Here is a 12218-nt window from a genome sequence, read left to right as displayed (position 1 = left end):
CGGGCATAGGGCTTTGAGCGGGGGCGGGGAGGACACAGTCTGACATCTGTTCTAACGGGATCCTTTTAGGCGGCTGTGTTGAGAAGAGGCTGTTGGCAGCCAGCGTGGGAGCCGGGAGACCGGCTGAGAAGTCAATGCGAGGTTGCAGCTTGAACCTGAGGGTGGCCGTAGCGGGAGGACCCAGAACGTAACCGGAATAAACCATAGACCCAGAGCCCGGGAAGACGGTGGCCTAATCTGTGAACCCAAGGACTCCAGCTCTTACCCCCTATGGTGACAGCAGAGATATCGGGTTACAAGACAGGAGGGCCACTCGACCGGTTTTCCTGAGCTCTGGTTCTGGGCTTCCCACGTGTCACTTTTAGAGGCGAACACAAATCTTTTGCACACTTGGCTGTCTTACTCCTTACTGTATGTGAACGTATCACCTCAGGTTTATACCTCAGTCTCCTGTGAGTTTGATAAAGATCTCTAAACTGTGTCGAAATTGGGACGCCGGGGGAAAAAAATCCAGTTCCCGAACCTACAAGATGTGGGTAGACCATAACGACCCCGAGGGCTCAGCTGGCCCCCTTGCGATCCCTATCGGAGCAGCCCGGCTGCCTCTACCTAAGACTTCCTGGGACTGAAAGGGGGTCAGTCAAGGGTAACTTGTTTACCAAGTGCCTGCAAACACGGAGAAGACACACGAAGTCTGGAGTTGGACCACTTGGGCTTAAGCGTCAGCTCCACAAGCTGGGCGACCTTGGGCAAGTTGTCTGACCTCTCTGAGCCTCAGGTGCTTCTCCACTGGAATGGGGGTGGAGGTGGGAGGGGGTGACTGCCTGACATCATAGGTTTGCTTTGAGGATTAAGTGAGAAGCCCACAGAAAGCCCAGCCCTTCATAAAGACCCACGCTGGTGATGCATCTGTAATTTAGTGGTTTGAGGAGAAGGCAGGAAGGAAGGGAAGCTGGGAGGGTTTCTTGAGAGGGCGTCTCTAGTGGAGGAACAGCTAGAAGAATGGTCGCTTCGGGGTGTCCGTGACTCAGCCAGGTGGCCGCCTCTCGTCATCTCAGGCTCATTCCTGACGACAGAGAGGCCCCCTCGGGAAGCCCGCAGGTGCTGGTGCCACAGGCAGGCAGTGGTCTTGCCCGCCTCTACCGAATGCTCCCTGGTGCCTCCCCCACGTCCCCCGCTGTGCCTGCTGCAGGAGGCGGTGGCAGCTGTGGCGGTGGGCCTGTGGTGTCCCGAGTCTGCTGTGGCCTGGGCTCTACTGAGGCCAGGTGGCAGGGACACACACATCTGGGGAAGTTTCTCGGGAAAGCAACTGGATTTGGGCTGGGTCTGTCCCACTTGGGAAAGCAACTCGGATCTGGGCTGAGTCCGTCCCACCTATCACATCTGAGAACACAAAAGGAAGAAAGGGGAAGTGGGGAAAAGGGAAATTGGCCCAATATCCATTTAATGGGCCAGTCCCAGATGGCCATCAGGGCAGAGGGAGGAAGAAGCCAGAATGAATGAATGTGCTCGCTTCTCCAGCAAACTTTGGAAACGTCGGCAGGCGCGGGACCGGCCACCGGAGCTGGGCCAGGTCCCCCTCCACCCCCCCACCCCCTCCCCCGGGTCCTAGGTACACGTGAGGGCCGCGAACGCACGCGGCACCTGCTCGCCTCGGCCACATCAGACAGATCGCGTTTGGAAAGGTGTTTCCTCCGCACGCTGGACTTGCCATGAAATACAACCACCAGCAGGTGACCTTCACGGGGAAATGGGGCCACCCCAGGGCAAGCGGCCCACGCTCCTCACTGCTGTGGGCCGTGCAGACCTAGATGCGGGGACCCCTCTACAGCTCCCCCGGCGCAGCGGCGGGCCCCAGGACTGCCTTCCTGGCCGGGCAGCGAGTTTCCAGGGCCGGAGGAAGACCACAGCTCCTCTCCCGCCCGACACACCGAGTATTTCTAAGGCCGTCCCAAGTTTCCGTTCCCATATCAAGAGCGCCTCTTTTCTGCTGAGGCAGCGAGACCCGTCAGCGAAACAAGCTGCCGGGACCCACGTTTTCGTAACACAACGCCTTCCCTTGCAATGCACCAGGGTGAATCACTGAGGTTTAATAGTATCGGCAGCTGGGCTGGTGGAAGGAATCCGCGCAGAAGCCGGACGGCGCGGCTCGGCCGGTCCCCACGCGCCTTGCCCCGGCCTCCACCCAGATACCCCACCTCTCTTGATTGACAGCACCCCCTTTCCAGGCCCCCCAATGGAAAGGCGCACGTGACTGCGGTTCTGCACGCGCAACAATCCGACTCCTTCCTTGAGAACAGTCCCTTTAGGGGCCAGGGGACGGTCACCCTGTGCCCCGCATCTAGGCATGCCTGGAGCTGGTGGAAAATGCAGAGTCTGGGCCCTTCCCGGCCGATCTGGGCCCAGGGGGGTGGGGACCGTGGAGCGGGCCCTCCCCAAGGCAGAGAGAAGCCTGGAGGGAACACGCATCAGAAAGAAGGAAAACAGAGGGGCGCCCAGCCCTCTCCAGCAAGCAGTCCTGAAACATAACTGGCCCCGAACGAACCAAATCTAGAAGCTGACAAGCTCAGCAGAAGTAATGCGCAGAGCCCGTCAGGGCCTCGTCCTCTTGCCAGACCCCCCGGAACAGGGGGGGCTTAGAACGAACAGGCCGTAGATTCCCTGGCCCACAGCTTCCAGAAGCCCCCGGCCACTCAGGGTCTGGGAAGACCATGGTTTTGGCAACAGCATTCCAGACCTCTCCTCCTCTCGCAGCTCATCAGGGGCTCCCTTCTGCCCACCCTCCAAGCCCTCCTCAGCTCTCCCTTCTTCTCCAAATACCCTCCATTCGCCGGCTAGCCACGCCAGCCTCGCCACTCTCCGCGAGCCTCACGCGCTCTCGCGGCCACACCTGCTGTAGCACCGACCCTTTCACTGCAAACAACCCCACCTGCTGGAATCCCGTCCATCTGTCTGTCCCGGCACCCCTGTCTCCCGCAAAAACCTCCCCCAGAATCACCTCGGGACGCCGGGTCCTGCCAGAACCTAGAATGCAGGTCCCTTGTGGCCCCAAGTAGCATCCTGGCTGAGGCCCACAACCTTGCCCGAGACCCGCCCCTCACGGCCGGCCAGCAAGTGGCCTCACCGTCTTCCGGACACCTACCGCCGGATCCGGAGTTCTGGAATGTTTCGGGCCAGTGCCTGGGGAAAGCGCCAGGAGAGGAGTCCACGGGCTCTCGGGCTGGGGGCAGATCTGAGGAGGGGAGGCTGCCTCCCTGGCAGTGGCCGGGCCTGCGGGTCCCCCAGGCCTCCTCCGCTGGGGCTAGATCAGCCCTGGCCTGAGCGAGCTCCGCCGTCACCAAGGGGAAGCGGCCCTTGGTTACCACTGGCCGGGAGAACACAGAAGGCAAAACAAACAGTGGGGCCCGCTCCTCCACGGACTCACTCCTCGCTGCTGGGAACGATTACAAGGTAACAGGCCAGTTTTTAAAAGCCCTCCAGAAGGGAGGCTGCGGCCCAATGGGAGGCCACTCTGTAACCCGTTCCCTTCCTCCCGCCGCCGCTGCACCCTCCCCAGGACCCAGGGGCCCTGCGTCCACCCACTCCGGGAAGCCCAGGGCAGCCAGGCTGCAAGTCGCAGAGGAAGCCGGGGGGAGGCAGAGCCTCAGGCAGACACGGCAGCCACTTCGGCAGCCACGAAGCCAAGGTCTCAAAATGACAGGTGGGCCCACGTTGGCAGGTGTGGAGGCGACTTCCCCGAGGACCCCGGCCGGGCCTGCAGGGGCAGGCTCAGGATAGCACTGTTCCCTCAGCCCCCTTCCCAGCCCCACCCCTCCGGCAATGACCAGCTCTCTCCTCCCCAAACAGGTTGCCATGAAATTAACAGAAACTCACCAGCTTAAGTTGCCATGAAATTAACAGAAACTCACCAGTTTAAGTTGCCATGAAATTAATAGAAACTCACCAGCTTACCCGGCTCACCAGCGGGGCTGGCGGTGATGGGCCCGGACTGCCCCCGGGCCACAGCCAACCCCCCAGGGCTCTATCCTCAGGCCCAAGCCTGGGCGCTGACTCCCTGTCTGCCTCCAGCCAGAGCGGACCTGGCAGCCAGGTCTCCCCCATGCGGAGGCAGCTCACGGCCGGGGCCTGGGCTGCGTCCCAGGTCCCCATGAGGGAGACTCCAGTGTAAACCGGGAAGGGTTAGAGCCGAGTGGCACTCCTTGCCCCCAGGTGGCGGCGGGGGTTGGGACACGTGCAAGGCGTGCAAGGAGAGGTTTTCTGGCTGCCTGCCGCACCCCCACCCCGGCCCCTGGGGATTTACACCTGAACCTTTAATATCTTCCCGCACTGATTCAAGCCCTGCTTGCTCTCCCCTGCCTCCACACTGGGCAGGTGGGAGCGTCCCGCAGTGTCCCCCTCAAGGGACAGACCGCTAACTCTGGACAGGGAACGTGGTGGCAGCAGGTCCAAATCCCCAACAGAAGGAAAAGCCACCACATTGCCTGTCTTTCCCTCGGGAATTACCCCATCAGGCACGCGGGTCAGGTTTTCCCCGTCTTAGAGAAGTCATGCTCATCGCGGGCTAGAAGAGCCCACAGTGGCTCAGGAGCCTCCCGGCGACAGAGCGAGAGACAGAGAGACAGTCAGAGACACAGAGAGAGACAGAAACACACAGAAACAGCGAGACAGAAACAGACACAGAGAGACAGAGATAAATACACAAAGACACAGAAACAGACACACAGACAGACAGAGGGACAGACACACAGAGAGATAAAGAGAGACAGAGACACAGAGACTGAGACACAGACAGAGAGACACACAGAGAGACGGGAAGCACAAGGAACAGGAGGTGGGAGGGTGCAGGCCCCGAACCCTCCACAAATGTCCACTCGGGGCCCCAAGAGGCCAGAGTGTCCTCGTCAGGAGGGCAGGGCCGAGGATGGGAGTGGGGGACCCTTCCCCAAGCCAGGCAGGAGGGTCAGAACTCACAACCGGAGGGGAGAAGGGTCGCAGAGAGCTGGGGAGCCCCTCCGCCCACCCCCAGCGTCTCCCTGCTCTCACCCCCACAAAGAGGGGTTTCTGTCCCCAAACCGGCAAAGTGTTGAAGTTAAAACGAGCCAATGAGCTCAGTGACCAGGCAGGCCAGGGGCTCCAGGGCCAGAGAGGGGTTACCTGGGCAGGTGCAAGGTTCCCACCTGGGTTGTGCTCTGGGCAGGGGCACCGGTGGCAGACGTGCCTTGAGGGGTCTCCTCCCTCCTTTTTTTTTTTTTTTTTTTAATTTTTTTTTTCCAACGTTTATTTATTTTTGGGACAGAGAGAGACAGAGCATGAACGGGGGAGGGGCAGAGAGAGAGGGAGACACAGAATCGGAAACAGGCTCCAGGCTCCGAGCCATCAGCTCAGAGCCCGACGCGGGGCTCGAACTCACGGACCGCGAGATCGTGACCTGGCTGAAGTCGGACGCTTAACCGACTGCGCCACCCAGGCGCCCCTCTCCTCCCTCCTTTTAAAAGAACCCAGTACCTTCGGAGGTGAGGCCCTGGCTCGCCTGAGTATCAGGAGCCAAACTCCCGGCCCCCCTGCCCCCTCCCCCGGCCAATCCCTGCTTGTCCTAGAGGGACCAGGGGCCAGCTTCTGCCCCCACCCTGTCCCTGTCACCGAGCTGTTCTTTCTGGGGGGTGGGGGGGCTGAGCAGCGGGGATGAGTCTCAGACTCCCACTCTGACATGCTGGAAACTGAAAGGGAGCATTTCTAGGGCAGCCAGACAGAAACTACTAGAAAGCCCCCCTCCCCAACTCACTTGAGTTGACGGAGAAGTTTCTTCCAGAGCTTCAGGCGTGGACTCTGTTCTGAGGGGGAAGTGAAGGGGCCAAGAATCCCTGGACTAAGACCCCAGACCCTCCTCGGAGCCCCCCTTTCCCTTCCTCCCTTGAGGACTCCCCGCCCGTTGTGATTACAACAGCGGGGACATTTAGGGAGATAATTAGCAAGCATGTGCAGGAGACAGGGTCTGGAGCTGGATGGCCTTGAATGCCACTACACGGAGTCAGGACTCCGACACTGGGACCAGGTGACACATCAGAGAGTTCATCCAGCCCCTGGGCTTCCAGAAAGCGCTCCAAATGGAAAGCTCACGAATGTCCCCTTTCCACGGAGCAGGTGAACTTGCTCTGCTTAATGAAAAGTGCCGTGAGGGGCAGTGGTTCTATAAACACAGCAACTGATGCCCCTTTCATGCCTCAAGCCTTGGGGACTGTGGCGGGGGAGGTGGCCTCCCGTGTGCCACTCCCCCAAACACTTCCTTGAATGCTGTAAGAAACACTCTTACTTGCTTGCTTTTACTTTGGGGGGAGGTAGATTAAGAACCAGGAAGGAAGAATGAGAACATTCCTTTTAGGTCAACAAAGTTTGCAGCGGGTTAACAACGCAAGAAACACCACTTCCAACAACAGCATGAGAAAGCGTCGCTAATTTTTCACCCAGAGAAACACGAGCAATAAACACATACGGTCTGTCAGAGGGCTGAGAGAAACAGAGGCAAGAATGAATACACACGGAGAGGCCAACAGCTGCCCGCACATAGTGGGTCCTCAAACAATACTGGATGCTCACACGGCCTTCACTGTGAGAGGTCGGTGGGGGGCACTTGGGGGCACTTTGCACATATTCCTGAGTTAGGCGATGTCATAATGATGGCCCACGTGATGCTCAGGTGGTCAAATCTTAACTCCAAAGATCACCTTCCAGCCACTGACCCCAGAACCAGGGAAACCACCACCTTCTTTTAAAGCACAAAGACACCATAAAGACCATTCAATCAAAACGCTTTGTTTTGTGAAATGGGGCCTCCACCGCGGGAGATAGTAAGGTGAGTCCTCAAAAAATTAAACACGGAATTACCATTACCAGCAACTCCACTTCTGGAGTTGCTCAAAAAAATTAAAAAATTAAAAAAAAAAATTAAAAGCGGGGCCTCGAACAGATGTTTGCACATCCACGTTCACAGCAGCGTCATTTGCAACAGCTAAACAGTAGAAGCCACCCAAGCGTCCGTGGACAAGGAGTGGATAAGCAAGCCACGGAGGATCCATACAACAGAATATTATTCCGCCCGGAAAAGGAAGGACATTCTGGGGCGCCTGGGTGGCTCAGTCGGTTAAATGTCCGGCTTCGGCTCAGGTCGTGATCTCGCGGTTCGTGCGTTCGAGCCCCGCGTTGGGCTCTGTGCTGATGCCTCGGAGCCTGGAGCCTGCTTCAGATTCTGAGTCTCCCACTCTCTCTCTCTCTCTCTCTCTCTCTGCCCCTCCCCAACTCGTGCTCTCTCTTCCTCTCTCAAAAACAAGTAAACATTAAAAAAAAAAAAGGTCTTTAATAAAAATAAAAAGGAAGGACCCTATGACATGTGCTACGACATGGGTGAACCTTGAGGGCATGAAGTAAACCAGTCCCAGAAAGACAAGTGGTATATGATTCCACTTACAGGAGCTACCCAGAGTGGTCAAATTCCCAGACAGAAAGCAGAGCGCCAGGGGCCACGGAAGGGGGAAGGGGAGTGAACGTTTCGTGGGGGCAGAGTTTCAGTTTGGGAAGACGAGAACGTTCCGGAGGTGGATGGCGGTGACCACAACCCAGCAATGTACGTGTGCTGAATGCCTCTGAACTGTACCCTTGAAAGTGGTAAAAACGATAAGTTCTGTCCTGTGTCATGTGTATTTTACCATAATAGAAAATGCTTCGTTTTCTACGCAAATCAGGAAGAAAAACCTGAAGCCTAGAAAAATTAAGTGAGGGAAGAGGGGTCCCCGCTCCCCCGAGCTACCAGAACCAGTGATGAACGAGGCAGACGCCTTTGGCCAGCCATCCCTGTCCCCCCCACCCCGCCTCTCCCAGCCGACCGTGGCCAAGGTTGTCCACGCACGGATCTGTTTTCCCAGGAGCCACGAGAGAGGGGGGACCAGCCCAAGCAGCGATAGAATGTCACCACTGATTGGGCTAACGGGCTCCCTAGACCTCTTTGCCAACTTCCCTTCCTCTCGGTTAGAAGACCAGAAAGGGCTTGACTACGGGCAGGCCGCTTCCGGGCCCTGCGCGCGCGGGGTGCTCACATGGGAGCCGGTGCTTCGCCAACCTGTCAGGGCAGCAGAACTGGCAGGAGATAAAAGTGGGCTTGAGAAAGACAGCTTACGAAAGACGGAGCCCACAATGGCTAAGGGGCTGGGACAGGTTGCTGTCCAGGAAATGACTCGTGTCTCCCCTGGTCCCTCGGGGCCGCTCCGGGAACAGACACTGCGAGAGGAGACCGAGCTTCTCGAGCTTCTCACGGGAAGGCGGCTTCCGGCAGCTTCCCCCACGGGCTGGGAACCTGTGAGACACCTGAGGTGGCTGGTGGCTGGCGGGACCCAGGAGGGCAGCTTGGTCCTCACTCCCTGCTGAAGAATACCGAAACCGAGCTGGAAGCCACAGGGCCCAGGGCGCCCCGGGGGCTCGCTGCCCTCTCCTGCCACCACCCACACTTCCCGTGGCCTCTGTCACCCTCCACACGCTCAGGCTGCAGAATCTAACAAGCTGAGGTCAGGCCCCAGCCACTTTAGGGAAAGTGCTCTTGTACGGTCAAGACCTCCTAATGAATAAACTGAATGGCCTAAAACAGCATCTTCTCAATCTCTCAATCATGTGTGAGAATACTGACCGCGTCCTTGACCTTGAAGCGTCAGTTTCCCACTGGGTGAGGCTCCCACTCCGGCTCCTTTGCCAATTCTGCCTCCTGCCCCCTAAACACAGAGTTTTTTGGCAAGAGTCTCCCTCTGCTCTCCAGGTTCCAGGGGGCATCTCCCCTTGACCTTGACCCAGCCGGCACACAGCATCTCTAATGGCAACCCCGCCCCCCACTCACACACAGCTGCCCCAACTCAAACGCGGGCTCCTCCCAGCCTCTACGCCTCTGCCAATTCCTGTCCTCGCTCTCACGATGAAGTCACCGTCACCTGCAAGGCTCCCCCCAGCGTCCCCAGACTGGCCTCCCTGCCCACAGCGTCTCTCTGACCCAGCCCACACAACCAACCGTCCTCAGACCCTCTCGTTTAGACAGCTTTTGTTCCTTCTGAAAACCTGCAATCCACAAATGTATAAAAGGGACGCGTATTTTCGACACGTAAAGCGAACAGCTGCCAACAGCGTCGCGTCCGTTTCTGCGCTCCCTGCACGGTGGCCAGAAGGCCGGATGACTCGAACGGGCGACTCGGGGGAGAGGTAAATCCAAGTGGCGAACACACTCGTATGGAAGGAGGCCCCAGCTCCCCGGTAGACGGAGAAACACGGAACCGAAGTGATAATGCGCTATCGTTTCGCACCCCCCGGGGTCTCTACATAGTCAACGCAGAGACAGCACCAACCGCTGGGGGGGGGGGGGGGAGGGGCACGAAGGGGCACCCACACGGCTGGTGAGGGCTGAAACGGTGCCGCTTTCGAGAAACCAAATCGAAAGAGAAATCATCCCAGCGAGTGCACTCCTGGGGGCCCGGGCCCACAAGAACGAAAGCGCCCTCACCAAGGACGTCCGTATGGGGTGCTTATTACAGAGCCGCTGCCGAAGCCCCTGCTCCCGGTCCCGCGGTTTGTGAGTTCGAGCCCCGTGTCAGGCTCGTGGCTGTCAGCGCAGAGCCCGCTTTGGATCCTCTGTCCCTCTCTCTCTGCCCCTCCCCCGCTTGTGCTCGCCAATAAATAAACAAACAAACAAACAAATAAATATGAAAATAAAAAAGCAACTAGAAAATAACAGATGTTGGAAAGATGTGGAGAAATGGGAACCCCTGCACACTCCTGCTGGGAATGTAAAACGGTGCAGCCACCGTGGAAAACCGTATGGCGGTTCCTCAAAAAAAAAAACCACCTAAAAATCGATTTGCCGAACGAGCCAAGAGTTCCACTTCTGGTTATGTGCCCAAAAGAACTGACGGCAGGGGCTCAAACGGGTCAACAGCAGCATCACTCACGATCGCCAAAAAGCGGAAGCAACTTGAATGTCCGTTGATAGATTAATGGATATGCAAACTGTGGCACATCCGTACCACGGAATACTATTCGGCCTTGAAAAGGAAGGAAATCCTGTCACTTGCTGTGACGCGTACGGACCTGGAGGACATAAGGCTAAGTGAAATCAACCAGTCATAAAAAGACAAGCACTGGATGATTCCACTTACCTGAGGTTTCTAGAGGAGTCAAATTCTTAGGGACAAAAAGTAGAATGGCAGCTGGGGGGGGGGGTGGGAGGGGCGGGAGTAAACGAGGACGCTTGCCACCATGAAATGGAATGGAGTGAAATGTCAAAAATAAAATAAAATTATTAAAAAAAAAAAAAAAGCTGTTCCATACAAAAAAATACAAAAGGAAAGGTGTTGACAGGCATGAAGGAGCCCCTAAGGAGGCTGCTGTTATGAGGGGTTAGGGCAGTGGGCTATCACCCACCCCACGCCCAGAGGACAAACGTTCAACGTAAGCACAAGGGACTCCAGAAGAGTCTAGATCTGACAGTACACCCTAGAAGGCAGCAGAGGCCCGTGGGTGGATGCCACCACCCCGAGGTGACGTCACAGGGACACTCTTCTCCCACCCTCCCCCTGATCTCCCCACTGGCTGATACCAGCTGGAAGCCAGAGGGAATGGGAGCCCCCCCAACGCTACCCACCCAGGAGGTGCCCCCAGGACAGGGAGCACAGCAGGGAGTGACCTGGAGGGGCAAGGAAGCCCCAACATAAACTCCAAGACTGTTTCTTTAAAGCAAGGTACAGGATATGATATAATGATTGAGATGATATATGATATGATATGATAGAAGATAATATGTGTCACCATTTCCATGAGAAAGAGTATGTCATCCGCATGGTTATGCAGGCACGCCAGATCTGGATGGACCCCCCTCCCCAAGAAAAAAGACTACATTTGACACGCTATGGAGGGGACGGGGGGAGTGTGGGCAACAGGAGTTGGCGGGAGGAGACTTTTCACTACCTCCCGTATTATACCTTCTGAATTTTGAACCATACAAATGGTTCAAAACGTTAAAAGTTTCGTTTGGGGCCGCCTAGGTGGCTCAGTCTGTTGAAATGTCCGACTCTTCGTTTCGACTCAGGCCATGATCTCACGAGTTCGAGAGTTTGAGCCCTGCCATCGGGCTCTGCCGCGTGGGATTCTCTCTCTCTCTCTCTCTCTCTCTCTCTCTCTCTCTCTCTCTCTCTCCCCCTCGCTCTCTGCCCCTCCCCCACGCGTGTGTGCTCTCTCTGTCTCTCTCAAAGTAAATGAGCTTTAAAAAAAAGTTAAAATTTGCTTATATTAAAAATCACAAATAAAATTGAATTTTAAAAGTGAAACAAAGAAATTAGGTGACTGTCAGTCGGGGGGTGGGGGGGCAGTGGGGGATAAGGAGCTGTTGTTTTCGTGGGGACAGAGTTCCCAGTTTACAAGATGAAGCGTTTTTGAGATGGGTGGTGTGATGGCCGTGCAACCCCACGAACATGCTTCGCGCTTCTGATCTGAACACATAAAGACAAGGTGACGCGGGGCGCCTGGGTGGCGCAGTCAGTTAAGCGTCCGACTTCAGCCAGGTCACGATCTCGCGGTCCGTGAGTTCGAGCCCCGCGTCAGGCTCTGGGCTGATGGCTCGGAGCCTGGAGCCTGTTTCCGATTCTGTGTCTCCCTCTCTCTCTGCCCCTCCCCCGTTCATGCTCTGTCTCTCTCTGTCCCAAAAATAAATAAAAAAAAAACGTTGAAAGACAAGGTGACGGTGCTCTGGGTTTCCAGCGTGCATCCCCCAGAAACATATGCTGAAATCCTAACCCCCAGGATAGATCAGGACTTTAGGAGGTGCTGAGGGCATGAGAGCGGAGGCCTGATGAATGGGATTAAAGTCCTTTCAAAGAAGGTTGGGGCGCCTGAGTGGCTCAGTCAGTGGAGCCAGGTCATGATCTCACGGTCCGTGGGTTCGAGCCCCGCGTCGGGCTCTGTGCTGACAGCTCAGAGCCGGGAGCCTGCTTCCCATCCTGTGTCTCCCCCTCTCTCGGCCCCTCCCCTGATCATGCTCTGTCTCTCTCTCTCTCTCTCTCTAAATAAGCATTTAAAAAATAATAATAAAAAAAAGAAGAAACACCAGAGAGATGATCTCTCTCTCTCTCCACCACGTGCGTAGCAATGAGACAGCGGTATTCCGGCCAGGAAGAGGGGCTCGCCGGCCTCCAGAACTG

The 12218-nt window shown here is 56.7% G+C and overlaps 1 protein-coding gene across 2 annotated transcripts in view; it reads right to left on the bottom strand.

Annotated features, from left to right (window-relative positions):
- The window catches only part of SPSB1 (splA/ryanodine receptor domain and SOCS box containing 1), a 68391-nt gene that overhangs the window by 25479 nt on the left and 30694 nt on the right, over positions 1-12218 (bottom strand). Inside the window, exon 1 of one of the 2 annotated variants that reach the window (XM_030325832.1) lies at positions 3143-3395. The exons of the other annotated variant lie outside the window; for it this stretch is intronic. The gene's annotated coding sequence lies outside the window, so the exon portion shown is untranslated. Of the gene's footprint in view, positions 1-3142; positions 3396-12218 lie in introns of those variants that run through there. 2 annotated transcript variants of the gene reach the window in all.

This window comes from Lynx canadensis, chromosome C1, assembly GCF_007474595.2.
Source record: "Lynx canadensis isolate LIC74 chromosome C1, mLynCan4.pri.v2, whole genome shotgun sequence".
In the NCBI taxonomy this organism is placed as follows: Eukaryota; Metazoa; Chordata; class Mammalia; order Carnivora; family Felidae; genus Lynx; species Lynx canadensis.
The sequence above is the reverse complement of the archived record's forward strand: the minus strand, read 5'-3'. Positions and strand labels throughout refer to the sequence as shown.